Source organism: Fringilla coelebs (genome assembly GCF_963513975.1).
Source record: "Fringilla coelebs genome assembly, chromosome: 6".
Taxonomy (NCBI): domain Eukaryota; kingdom Metazoa; phylum Chordata; class Aves; order Passeriformes; family Fringillidae; genus Fringilla; species Fringilla coelebs.
The window spans coordinates 23,319,287-23,332,480 of NC_140034.1; positions in this window are offsets into that span (position 1 = coordinate 23,319,287).

The window sequence follows — 13,194 nt, forward strand, 5'->3', positions numbered from 1 at the left end:
GTGGCCACTTTTCTACCTGATGGAGCATGGTGAAGCATTTTGTGTTAAGGGCTCTCCAATCCTGACAGAGGTGGCAGTGGAGAGAAAAAGGCTGTGAAGAGGAGGGAGTCCTGACAGAGGCACGGCACGAGGGCACTGGGAGGGCAGTGATGAGCAACCCCACATCCACGTAAAAGCCTCAGGGAGAAGACTGGGAAAAGGCCAAGGTAATTTTGGGTGTGCTGTAAAGTGTCAGCTGGTACTAGAGTGCAGTAAGTGACTCTTGAGAGGAGAACCATAGCTCCAGCATCAGACAAGTGCATGGGGTGATCCACAGGGAATGCATCTACAGGAGTAAAGAAGTGGAAACATCAGGACATAATGGGGAGCTCCCAAATAGGGGCAGTTTGACAATGGTTCTCCCCATTACGAGTGTGGCCACTCAGATTTCCTGCTTCTTTTTGTATATTTATTTCTCCAAGCTTGTGTATTTTACAACCCCAACACCAAATTTACGTGATTCCTTTTTAAATAAACACACTGTTTAAGCTACCCCTTTACATCCCTGAAGACCTATTTGATGATGTCTGTTCTAAAGAGTTATCATAGAAATTTCTTGCTTTTTGTTGGGAAAAATAACTGCAGCAAAAGGGCAGTCCTTCTGCCAGCATCTCTGTGGGGTCAAGCAGGCCCCACTAACCAACACCAGCTCCTTTAAACCTGCCCCCTCACCCCAGTGCCTCATGGTTAGTCTGCTCTGAAGTGCAACTTGTGAGGATCAGGAAGGGGGGGCTGGAGGCACACAGAGACACATCCCAAAGCTTAAGGGCGCTGGACTCAAATGTACAACATCGGATAAATGCTGCTGGTGGTACCATTAATGTGGCCTTCCTGCAGGCAATAACAACCTCAGAGCTTAAGTAATGCTTTGGATGGGCAAAACCAAAGCTGCTGGAAAGGGGAATGATGGGCTGGCTCAGGGAAGGGTCAGCAAATTCATCTGTTCGTAGCTAAATAATTAAGGAACATAAGGTACAGGTTTACTGGAGGCATCCTGCTGAAACAAAGCCTTTCACACAGAGTTCCTGGTGGGGGTAAGAGTTTCTTGCTTCCTGTGGTAACATGCAAGTCCATGAGTGTCAGTAAAACAGCAGGTGGGGGACCGAGGACAAGACAGTGCCCTGTATCCCAGTCATGCAGTGGCTGAGGTTGTAGGAGATGTCTGGAGGTCATCTTGTCAAACCCCCTGCTCTAGCAGGGCCACTGAAAGGTGGAAGCCTAGGGCCATGTCAGAGGGGTTTTAAGTATCTCAAAGGAGGGAATGTTCGTGAAAGGATCCTTCCCTCAAACACACATTAATGAAGACACTTAACAGGACTGGACTATTTGCAACAGAATTTTTGCTCCAGTGCTTGCCCTATAATTACAAGTGGGAACTAGAGAGCTGTGTATTACACTGTTTTTTGGGAAATGTGTGCCAGTATCACCACAACAAACAGCATCTGGCATCAGTTATCCTTTGCCTGTGGTGAGGTCTCACTACTTGTATCCATGGGTTCAATTCTGCCCATGTAAATTTTCCATCTAACAAAGATGTTAAAAAAACAAACCCAAGAAAACCCAAAATAGACAAACAAAAAATCCCCCCACAACATCCCCCCAAAAACAACAACAAAACCAAACCAAAACCCCAGAAAACAAAACAAAAAGCCCCCCTGCAGCATGGCTAGAGAGACTCTGCAAAAGACTCAAGATTACAGGCCACTTGAGCCATTGGCTGGCATCTTCTTCAGCAGCTCTTTAACCTCTGTCTACCTTCAGCCAAGTGCGACAGAGACCACAGAAGTGTCAGAGATGCAGAGGTAGCATCTGCCCACCTTTTTGTCCCTCTGTGGTCCTCCTGCAAGCAGAGATCCCATCTGGGGAGCCTGAAGTGCAGCTCCTCCAGGACCATTTGTCTGTTTGGAAGCAAGGCAGTTGCACTCAGACAAGCACAACTCTGCTGCTGAAGTTGAGTGAGCTGAATCAAAAAGCCTTGCGCTCCTCTGAGAGCCTTGGAAAGCAGCAGCCAGCTGAGAAAGAAGGAGCTCACACTGCCTTCCCTCCTACTTAAGTCACAGAAGTACTGATATGGAGAAGGCAGTTTAACTGCTGGGAGCTAGGGAAAGCTGGACTTACTCCAGGGGCAATGGAGCCTGAAGAGTGAGGGAAAATAGGGTGTGAATTCCAACACTGTCCAGTTACTGGTGGGGTTCTGCAGGGCTCCAGTTCTCTTCAACATCTTAATGACTTAGACTCAGGACTCAAAAGAATACTAATACTAAGTTTGCCAATGTTAACTTCCTTGAGAGCACAGAGGTCCTACAGAGAGACCTCAACAAATCAGACAGATGGACAATCACCACTTGTATGAAGCTGAACAAGAGCAAGTGCTGGACTCTGCACCTGGGATGGGGCAAGCCTGGTTGTGCATCTCCATCATCCTCAGAAGGTGAAGCAGAGGGGCAGGCATTGATTTCTTCTCTCTGGTGACCAGTGACAGGACTTGAGGAAATGGCATGAGGCTGAGTCAGTTTAGGTTAGATATCAGGAAAAGATGTTTCACCCAGGGGGTGGTTGGAAACTGACACAGACTCCCTAGGGAAGTGGTCACAGCCCCAAGCTTGACAGAGTTCAAGATTTATTTGAACAATGCTCTCAGACACATGGTGTAACTCTTGGGGTGTCCTCTGCAGAGAGGGGAGTTGAATGTTGATCCTGATGAGTCCTTTCCAACTCAGCATATTCTGTGCTTCTATGAAATGAAGGTTTCACCACCTGTGCTGTGCAGGCTATGGTGTGTAATGTCACATTCTAGTTGTACCCAAGATACAGAAGCTAGTTTTCAAACAAAGCCTAATGGGTGTCCATCACAGAGAGAGTTTGCTTGGAGGGCTGAGGGGAGAAGGGAGAGCTGCTGCCCATACAGAGACTATGGTCATGACTCCCAGGCTTGGCTGGGCTCTTGCTTCACCATTTCTCACCAATTAGCCAAGGAAGCAATGTTGGTAGTGCAGTCACTACTGCTGAGTTTCATCTTTAAATAAAAAAATCCCTTCCTTCCCTCTCTCCAAATTTCTGTGGTATATGCAAAAAGCCCACAGGCACTCGTAACTATCTCCTCTGGGAACAATTCCTCAGGGCTATCCTTTTACATTTCCAATTCCATTTCCCAGCCCATCCACAAGAGCACACTGAGTCCACACAGCTATACAGCAGCAAAGGCTGCTAAATATTTAAAATCACTGATTCCTGCCTCCAGGCGGCGGCTGCTGAAAGGGGGAGTGTTACCACACTGACTAAGCTGGCACGGGCCTGAGAGCCCTTATGTACTCCTCTATGTAATACCTACCATATTACTCATGTGTAGCTAATAAGGGCTTGAAGAAGTTCCTACGGAATGTTTGCCCTCTATGCCAGAATAGCTTGGGGGAAATTGACAATAAAACAGATCTGGTTTTTCTTTTCTTCTATTTAATGACTTGCACCTGTCTAGAGTGACTGAACCAGCCCTAGAAGGTCCCAGCTCAAAGAATGTTTATGAAAGGCCCTTCCCTCAAATACACATCTCATGTTCTTATTTGACATCAGGGCAGCTCTCCACATAAGTATCCCTTAGTGAGCCAGTGGCCCATGTTCATGAAAACTCAGTATTTGCTGTCCCATTATAAGCTTTGGAAGGACAGATTAATCCAGGCTGTAGTACAATTACCACATTTGAGAGATCTGACTTTTCTCTGGAGAAGACAGCCCTTCCTCTGTCTCTCGTGCACGGAGCTGCCTGTGCTGCAGACCCAGCACCTCCTGGGGAGATGCACAGAGAGACTGTGGAGAGCAGCCCTGAGAATAAAACAGGCTGTGGGTCACTCAGGACAGACTGGTATGTCCAGCTGACAGCAAAAGCTTTTTCCTTTTGCACAACAAGAAATAATGTATTAGTTGAACCATGGACCAGTGCACGTGAACTGGGGCTCTGCCAGGTGCCATAGCAGAGCAGCAGCCAGGTGAGCTGTTCTCCCTTGACTTACTTAATGAAAGCTCTGTTTTGCCAGCAGGAAAGGAGCCACACAGCCATGGCTGCCCTGGCTCATCAGCCTGCTGTAGCAGCTCAGGTGCAAGCATAAAAGCTCAGGTGCAGAGATGAGCATGCTGGAGAGGGGAGACTGGAGCTTTGCCCAGACAAGACACCGCAGGCTGGCACACCATGACAGGGAGACCATCGTGTCACCCAGGGGCTTTTGAGAGAGATCCTCTGATCAAAGGCACACGAGTGAGAGCACAGCCAGGCTCTGCTGGAAGCTGTCTCCACCACCCAAACCCCACAGCCTGGTGCTTGTCTTGGAGGGGGGGTGGCTGGGGTGAGAGATGACAACAGACAGGCTGCTAGAGAAAAAGCACATATATCCATGCATACATATACACCAAACCAATGAATCAATTTTTAAAAGCAAGCCTGATAGAGAAGGATTGAGAATGGCTATTCAAGTAAAACCAGGGAGAGCTGTGCACAGATCTCAAGGAAAAGCAGATTTAAGTCAGCACTCAACATTTGTGAGGACAGAGTTCATACTCATGTACTAATTCCTTTTTATCTAACTATACAGGCTGCTGAGTGGCAGGTGAAGTCCCATGTCACTAAGTCCCATGATCAACATTTTCCTTTTTTCTGGTAACATACAAACATTAGAGAGACCTAAAATTTGACACAATTTCTGTTTTTCTTTTTTTTAGATGGCTTTAAGCATTTTTACAGCAAGCAATCCCACCTGTCATCATCTTCTGCAGTATTTCTACAGGCTTTCCAAATTTAGTCATGTTATTTGGCACTAGGTTTTTCATTAAAAGTTTATAGGGTAATTTTCACTTTATACACAAGGCTTAAACACTGTTCTTGTTTTTGCTAACCCAATAAAACAGGCACTACAGATTACCTACTAAGCAACTCTTAATAACACAGAATAAAGTCCAACTAGCATGAACTGAAGCGGCAGCTTCCCTCCTGGTGTTTATTGCTTTCTCACTAGTTGTTTTACCAGATTTATAAGGATCATTTTTAAATGTGCTAGTCTGTACCCAAAGCATTAATCTTTTTATCTTCCTGCAATCATAGAAAATAAGCAGCTAAAACTAAGTGGTGAAGTAAAAAGGTGAGTATATGAAAACTACAAATAGAGGGAAAAAAGTGACACTTCAAGAAAGATATTTTACTGGATTTCCCAAAGCACATTTGTGTCATCATAGAATGTGTCATCATAGATGTGTCATCATCTTTACACAAAGAAATGATAAAAAATAGTTTGTATTATTAAAAAAATAAGCTAAATATCTAATATGTACACATATAAACATATATCTATACATCTCAATAGAAAACCTCTCCTCATTTGGTTCTCAGAGAGCAAACACAGAATATACAACAGCTTAAGTAATTGGTTTTTATGTCTAGTTTCCAGGTTTTTAAGAAAAAGTAACCATAAGGAGAACAATAAAAGCAACAAAGAATTCATGCTCAAGGGAAAAATGAGGCCAGCCCTGTACATCTCTGCAGGTACTGAGTCCCTATGATTGGCAGTGCAACCTGTGTTGAAATAAAAACAATTACAAAGGCTGGTTTTAGATAAAAGGCTTTTGGGGTAGTACCTACAGTTACAAAAAGGTAACGCTGTAAAATGGTGTTTTTAAAACTCAGAGTGCTCGCCCCTCTTGCACAATCATTATAAAGCAGAACTATCACCTGTTCATGTTTCCCAATGTCCCAGGCTGCAGCTGTGAGCCCACAGATTTTTCAGTTTGTTGTTTCTTTTGAGGAAGGCTGTGCCCATACAATGGCATTTCCTTCTGAGCACAGAACACCAGGTGCTTTTTCTTGGCAGTGCTCTTCAAATAACCTCTTGGGAAAGCACAAGCTTCAATGCAGCACCCAGAATCACTGCTGCTGTCAGAGCTCCACTGCTCTGTGACTTCAAACAAACCATTTTTTCTGTGACTTCAAACAAACCACTTATTCTGCAGCTATCTAACCCCTGAGCTTCACAGCAATCACCTCCATTTCTGACTAAACTTTTAATGAGCAACGTTATCCAAAAGACCAGGACAATTTTTACAGGAACTGGAAGCATCAGGAAGTAAGAAACATCATCTTGGTAACGGTCTTGTCAGTGACAGCATTTATGGCACAGTTCCTGGCTGTAATAAAGTTGCAGCAGACCAGGCCAAGGCAGGAGTGTGTGATCTGGTGAGAAACATTCTGCTTCAAAAACTTCACGGAGCTTTGATTATTTATTGAAATGTACAGAAGTGACAATACTGTACTCACCCATATGTCAGCATGTAACTGGAGACGTGTCCATTAACACTGTATGATTTGCTTGTGTAAGCATCTTCCAAACTGCAATGCAACCAGGATGCTGCTGGCAACATTTTCTGCTTTTGAATAGTCATACTGACCAGGGAAACAAAATCCTTGCAGATCCTGGGATTACTCATAAAGATGACTGCACGTCAATTTTTAGAAGGGGCCACCTCATGCTAGGAGGAATTACCTTTGGGCTGGTGTTTCTTGACAAGCTACATCGGAGAAGATTGCAGTGGCACAGAGCATCAGTTTGGTGCAGTATAAATTGTTGTTGTGTGAACTCTTGAGTAGCTAAGACAAAACTACAGAATCGTCTTTCTCTTGAGCTGCTGTAAGGCTGTTTCTAAAAAACTGCTTTGGGTATTTCAAGCAAAGAAAAAAAAGCAATTTCTTTCCTTTATAAGCTCAGCAACACCAATGACTATCCCATTCCCTGGTAACTAGTGGTATTGATATACTCCAAACACCACACCACCATCGGTGATGATTTGCCTCCAAATTTATTGGCAATGGAAAGAAAGTTTAGCTCTTCACTGGTGTCATGAATCACAGGCCAACACTTATGTGGGAATACTCCAACTTGACAAATAATGAGTATGAAGGCCTCAGTCAGTACCACAGGTATTACCACAAGATCTTACCTCTCTTAATATTACTGTGTGGCCTGTTATGTCAGCCACAGTCAACCACCAACCTCAGGGGAATCCAACTGTTTTTTCTGCAGAGGCTGTTCTCTGGCAAATAGTGGCAGTAGCAGTCCTTTGCAGACCAGCTTCTTACTGTAAACAATGCTGGAACCAGTGTGGGAGGTGTTCCTTGGGAGCACTGCACTGACATCACCTGAAAGTGATGTAGTGCCCCAAAGGCCCTTTCTGAAAAGTTTACTGCGCCTTGCATAATCCCTGAGACAGTCAGGATCCAAGGATGCTGCTGCTTCAGCAGTTCACAAAACTCAGTTCACCATTTCACAAATGTGCTCCTATAAGCCTTTTGTGCCATTTCAATTGTCTTTATTCAGTCTATTATTGAATGGTCATATGTTTCCAAGCATTCAGTGACTTTTTCCACTGGAAATAAACCATAGAAATTCAAGTCCACATCCAAAACATAACATCTCTAGCACACTGAAAGCTAAAGTCGAGAAAGGATTCTCAGACTTACAAAATAATAATTAAGAAATCTGGGGAAGAGGGAGGTAGAGAGGATAGAGAAATGCAAGTACTGTTGATGTAACTCAGGTATCATGCAGGTGTAAAACAGAATTCTGTAGAAGTAATGGAGTAATGACAAGGTAAATATGGCATTCCAAAAGATCCGGTCCTACATGGGAAAGATCTACATGTGATAGCTCTAAATCCTGATACAAATAAAGGAGCACTGAGAATTAACAGGGAGGAAGGCTTTATGCAGATACCTCTCAATGTCTGTTTTTCCCCATAAGACACTTGAACACAACTGTAGCACTGGGAAAGTGTCCTGCCATGACAACTCATTTCTGCACTGATAAGATTGAGCACATAGTTGTTATCAATACATGTGACCATAGCATGGCTTCAGACATTCGGTGTGCCTCAGCACATGAATCCTCATTGTACACAGTTCCAAATGACAAGACATTCATCCACCATCCCACACAAAGATAGAGCATTCCCCCAAATGCGAAATGGAAGAGGATGGACTCATTAGGATAACCCCCTAGATAAAAATCAACTTAATTAGTCTATGAGGAATTACAAGGTGAATTCTGAGAAGCACCCCTGAAGACATGCATCTTTGTGCCGTTCCTGCTCAGGTAAAGGGGCTCATCTGCTCCACATTAACTGTTCAGGGCTTGGCTCAGACGCATCCTGGGCGCAGGACAGAATCCCTGCATGCACAGGGTTCAAGGGCAACATGTCAGGGACTGCCAGAGATAGGCTGCTGCTTCCAAAAGCAAAACTGCTCTTAAAATAAACCAAATTCTGTGACAATGACATCAGCAAAGAAACAGCCAAACAAAAAAATACCAGTTGGTAACAGTGTAAGCAAAAAAAAAGTGGTGCCTAATTGCAAAAGTGGTATTTTACATATCCTATCTTCAAAACCTTCATCAATTATCACAGTTAGAAAATCAGCAAAAAAAATAGGAATCTGACACCGAATGCTGAACTCCAATTCTTATTTTTTCACAATGTATTCCTATCCTTTAACACTTTCCAAAATTATCTAGAATATTGGCCAGTCTTGATTTTGCTGCCAATTATACTCTATTTGCCAGGGAACATGCCAACCAAATGCATATCTGTAAAATATTTTAATAATGTTAATGATTTTAAACTCATTATTTCCATTATTGCTTGTATATCAAAGGTTTTGAACAGAGAAACTTGTAAAAAAAGCACCTACATACTGCAGAGAGTTAGTAAGGTCTCTACTACATATAGACTCCATGTGTACATTCAGCTACACTGAACTTTACTTGCCAGGTGTGTGCAACTTGACACTAACTATGAGAAAAAAGAAATTACAGCAAAGTCTGAAACTTGAAAAATAGCAGTGCAGAAGGCTCTGAAGGCCACTTACAGGTCTTAAATCTCTGTTGGACAGGACTAATCCAGCTGGAGAACTGAATGTAAAGGAAACCAATTTCATCATGACACATTTGTGTTTTATATAATATACACAAGGTACTTAATATGCCAAGAAGAAGTGTCTGAATTAGGAGAGAAACGTTGCAATATTCCCTGAGAAATCTGTATGAGATTGCTGAGCAATAACAGACATTCCTGAGGAACTTGTCTCCAAAACTCTGTAATGGCTGCTGCATCAGAGGATATAGTAAAGACTAGCCTTTGAGAGAGATATTCTCTGGAGAACTGTAGCTTTTCAAATGGAATTACTTATATGTATAATGGAAAAACCTATCCAAGCAGAGTGCAATATGACATGATACGGTCAGCATTTTTGCATAAGAAAAACATAAATCCTGCCATCTTTAACTTCTAGAAAGTCCCTTCCTTCAACACAACACATTGCTAAGTCTAGCCAAGGAACAAGAGAAGGATGGAAGTCTGTAGGACTCAGACAACCTTCTACAAGCCAGCACTGGATACAACTATTAAGGAAGGTGATGAAGAAATACTTATCACTGAAGATCACAAGTCTCAACAGTTCCCCAAAAGTGAACCAAAGTCAAGCAGTCATTTCTGGTTTTACTGAGGTAAATCTAGCTTTTGAGTAAGATTTTTATTTTGCTCCAAGTCTGCCTTCAAAGAGAACATAACCAGCATGCACTGTTAGCATACTGCTAGCAATGCAGCATACTTACCAATTTAGCTAGTGTTTCATCCAAAAGATCAGTGAAAGAATTGCTTAAAAGGCACCTGAATATTCTTCTCAAGCTACATCTAAACCATTACACTGCAATGAGACTACAACAGGTAGGCTTTGGAGTAAAAATGAGGCTGTTTATGCCCAAGTTAACTTCAGGGCCATCCCTTCAGCCTTACAGCAGACTCTCTCTGGCTACTCAGAGAAGGGAAAGGAGATACAAATAGTTATATTCTTAATAAAGCAACATGTAGATTGCAAACTTGGAAAAGAATATTCATGTTTCTTCCTAACTGTAAAGTACCTCCTGCAAACTGTGCAGCAATCATATTGCACGTTGTGGAAACCTATTTGAACAGTTGGCATTACAGCTGCAAGTTTGTTCCATTATGACAGATCTCTGCAGTGCCTCTGGATCCAGCTGAAGTTCTGAGCCTTCTTAGCAGAGTAAAGTTAGCAGGTTCTTCTACAAGAAGTATCCTTAGTGTTTTGGCTTGGGTATTTATACTTATTTTTCTTCACTTCAGGAAGAAAAAAACCAAAACCCCAAACCCACAAAAGATGCAATAAGAAACTTTGAAAGGCTTCAGAAGCATTATTTCTTACTACAATATATTTAAAGACTTAACATTCCAAAAGCAGATGTTAGCAAGTTAAAACCCATTTTCCATTAGAAGTCAGCAGTTGTAAAGGTTTTTAGGAGGATTTATAGAATATATATGACCATTCAATTTTGATGCCTCTCATTAAAGCAGAAGAAAGATCTTGTTCCATGCTTATACAGTCTGCAGGTTCACAATGGAGCACAAAATCTTGACTGTGACCTGCAAGTGATACCCTACACAACAGCACAATGTTAATCACAGGGTTTTTTTTTTTTTTCCATAGAAAAGTGGCCACTTTTCTTCATGAAGTAGAAGTTACTGGTTTATAACTGTATCAGGCAATATGAAACCACAAAAATCAAATTACTGTGTAATCAATATCACGTTTTTTCCCCCAATTTAATCCTAACATGAAATCAATGCTTTAGTGCCATCTGGTTGTCATTACCTGAAAAATCTTGATTTCTGTGTGACTAACTGAGGAGATCTGGTACCAGACTAGCTGATCTGTCCACGCCTTCAAAGAAAAGAATTTGGCAACTGTAGTTCAATGGAAACTCAAATGGACCTCAAAGCATAGAAGTAAAGACTCATCACTTCCACAAGAGTTTTGAGCATCCACAGATGAATATATTGAAACAATCTAGGTGTTTGTCAGCAAGGTTTTGACCTTCAAACAGTAATGTGGTCTTCTCAAAAAAAGAGAAGCCACATATATACATATAAGGCTTGTACCTGGGTCAGTAACAGCAGTCAAATAAAACTTTTATTACTATTTGCATCAAACTTACCAAAACAGAAAAAAAAAAATTGAGCTGCTGTTTAAGATATCTTGTCATCCACATACAGTGTATGTCACCATTGAAGTAATTTTCATTAGAAATATTTAGATTTTCTGCAGTTAAAGGCTATTTACACTCTGACACCAGGAAGACTTGCTGCTCTGTTCCCTTCCTGTGCTAATCCCAGAGAATTAACATCCTACAGGATTTAAACACAAAACATTTTAGATTTGAAAGACTTTTTTTCTTTCCTTTGGTAATGTTTCAGTTTACATGTAACCCTTAAAAAGCTTCTTCAAGACAAAGTGCTTTCTAAATCAGCTTGCTCAACTATACTCTTGACCTGCAGGCAAAACATGGCAGGGATTAATTTAAGATTCTCCTCCATAAACGTATATGCAGCCAGTAGCTATATCAGACATCACAGACAGTGGAGCTGCTAGCACATTCTACCCACACAAGACAGATTCCAGCTCTGATAGAGTAAAAGTACCTGAACTCCTTTTCCTTGTTTGGGTTTGGTTTTTTCCCACCAAGGACCACTGCAGTAATAATGTCTCTCCAAAGACAGCAACATCACAGGAATTGGTGATGACAACCTTGCAGCCTTCAGGGTATTCCTAAGAGTACTAACTGTTCAAACAGTAACTTCATATAGGAATATACTGGTCCCAGCAGACAGTTCAGATGCCTCCTAAAGCATAGCACGAGGAATTTCTTGTCTAAAGCTGAACATCCATTCTTACAGGTGACTGACAGACACTCCAGAGCACAAGCTGTAGGGAGAGGTCTCCCCTCCCAAAAAGATTCAATCTCAGAATTCCATGAGGTAGAAAAATCTTAGGAAAAATTGAAACTGTGACATTTCCACCAAGACAACTCTACATCTTTGGTTTTGCATACTGAAATACTAAATCCTACAATTCAAACAGACTAGAGCTTCCTGTCTAGAAACCTAACACAGAATAGAAAATATAAACAACTTCAAAACACTTTTGCCTCTCCATTTGCAGTAACTTGTTGTGCCTTGTTTGGTAACAGTACTTCAGCTTACCTGATTTAAGCAAAATCGTGAATAAAAATACATTCTTCTTCCAAAGAGTATTAATCAGCTAGAAGGTGATAATTCACCTGAATGGAATATTGTTGTTACTAATTTTCCAATCTAAATGCAAGAGGAAGACTTAAGGCTCCAGGCTGCAGATTCAGTACCATGCAAATTTGGAAGAGAAATCGTAGTTGGTGGAACACTCCAGAGGTAAGAATAAAACAAAGCAGTTTCATCATGAAGAAGTAAGTGTGGGAACTCGGCACACCTCTCCTGAGGGCCAGAGTTACCGAGAGAACCCTTGGGGAGCTCGGGAGCCTTGAGATGTTGCTAAAAGTACCTGGTGGCTCAACTTTGACCCTACAAGAGATGTACCACCTATATGTGGGGATATAAGAATCACTGGTGTTTAAAGGATATAGAAATAGAACATTTACAAGTCAAAGTACGGTTTTTAAGATTTTAGTACAGGGGGGTTGGAAAAACAAGATGGAGGAAGTTGGAGCCTGCCACATAGTTCTTCCTCCTTCTTCTTGTCTTCCATTTTCCGTGTGACGTAGGTATTTTTGATAGGTTCATAGTAAAGGTACACTTAGTAATAAAAATTATAAGTATTGGAGACGAAAGATAAATATAGTTTACGTAGTCTTTGTTATAAAAAGATACGGCCGCCCCGTGGGCAGTCTGAGTGCCTTTGGCTGCCTTGCTGGTCAGACCCCAGCTGAGCAGAAAGAAAATTTTTGTAGATAAGAAATAATAAACAACCTTGAAGACCGAACCTGAGAGTCCAGCCTTGTCTTTTGGAGCCCAGAAAGTGAACCCATCTCACCCTTGTCTGGGCAGAGACAAATAACAGCGAGCCCAGACAAGTAAGTGATTAATCTTGAGCAGAAATTGTAAGTGTTCCTTGGTGTAAACAGTCATTTCGTTTGTTGAAGGATTCTGACTCACACATGTAGAAATAGATGAGCAGAAGAGAAAACAATTTGATTTAAGTTTTACAAGAGAATAAAGATGATTGCCCCAGAGGCTCAAAACTATAAATGTGCCATTCATATTTTAAATTCTATGAAACTT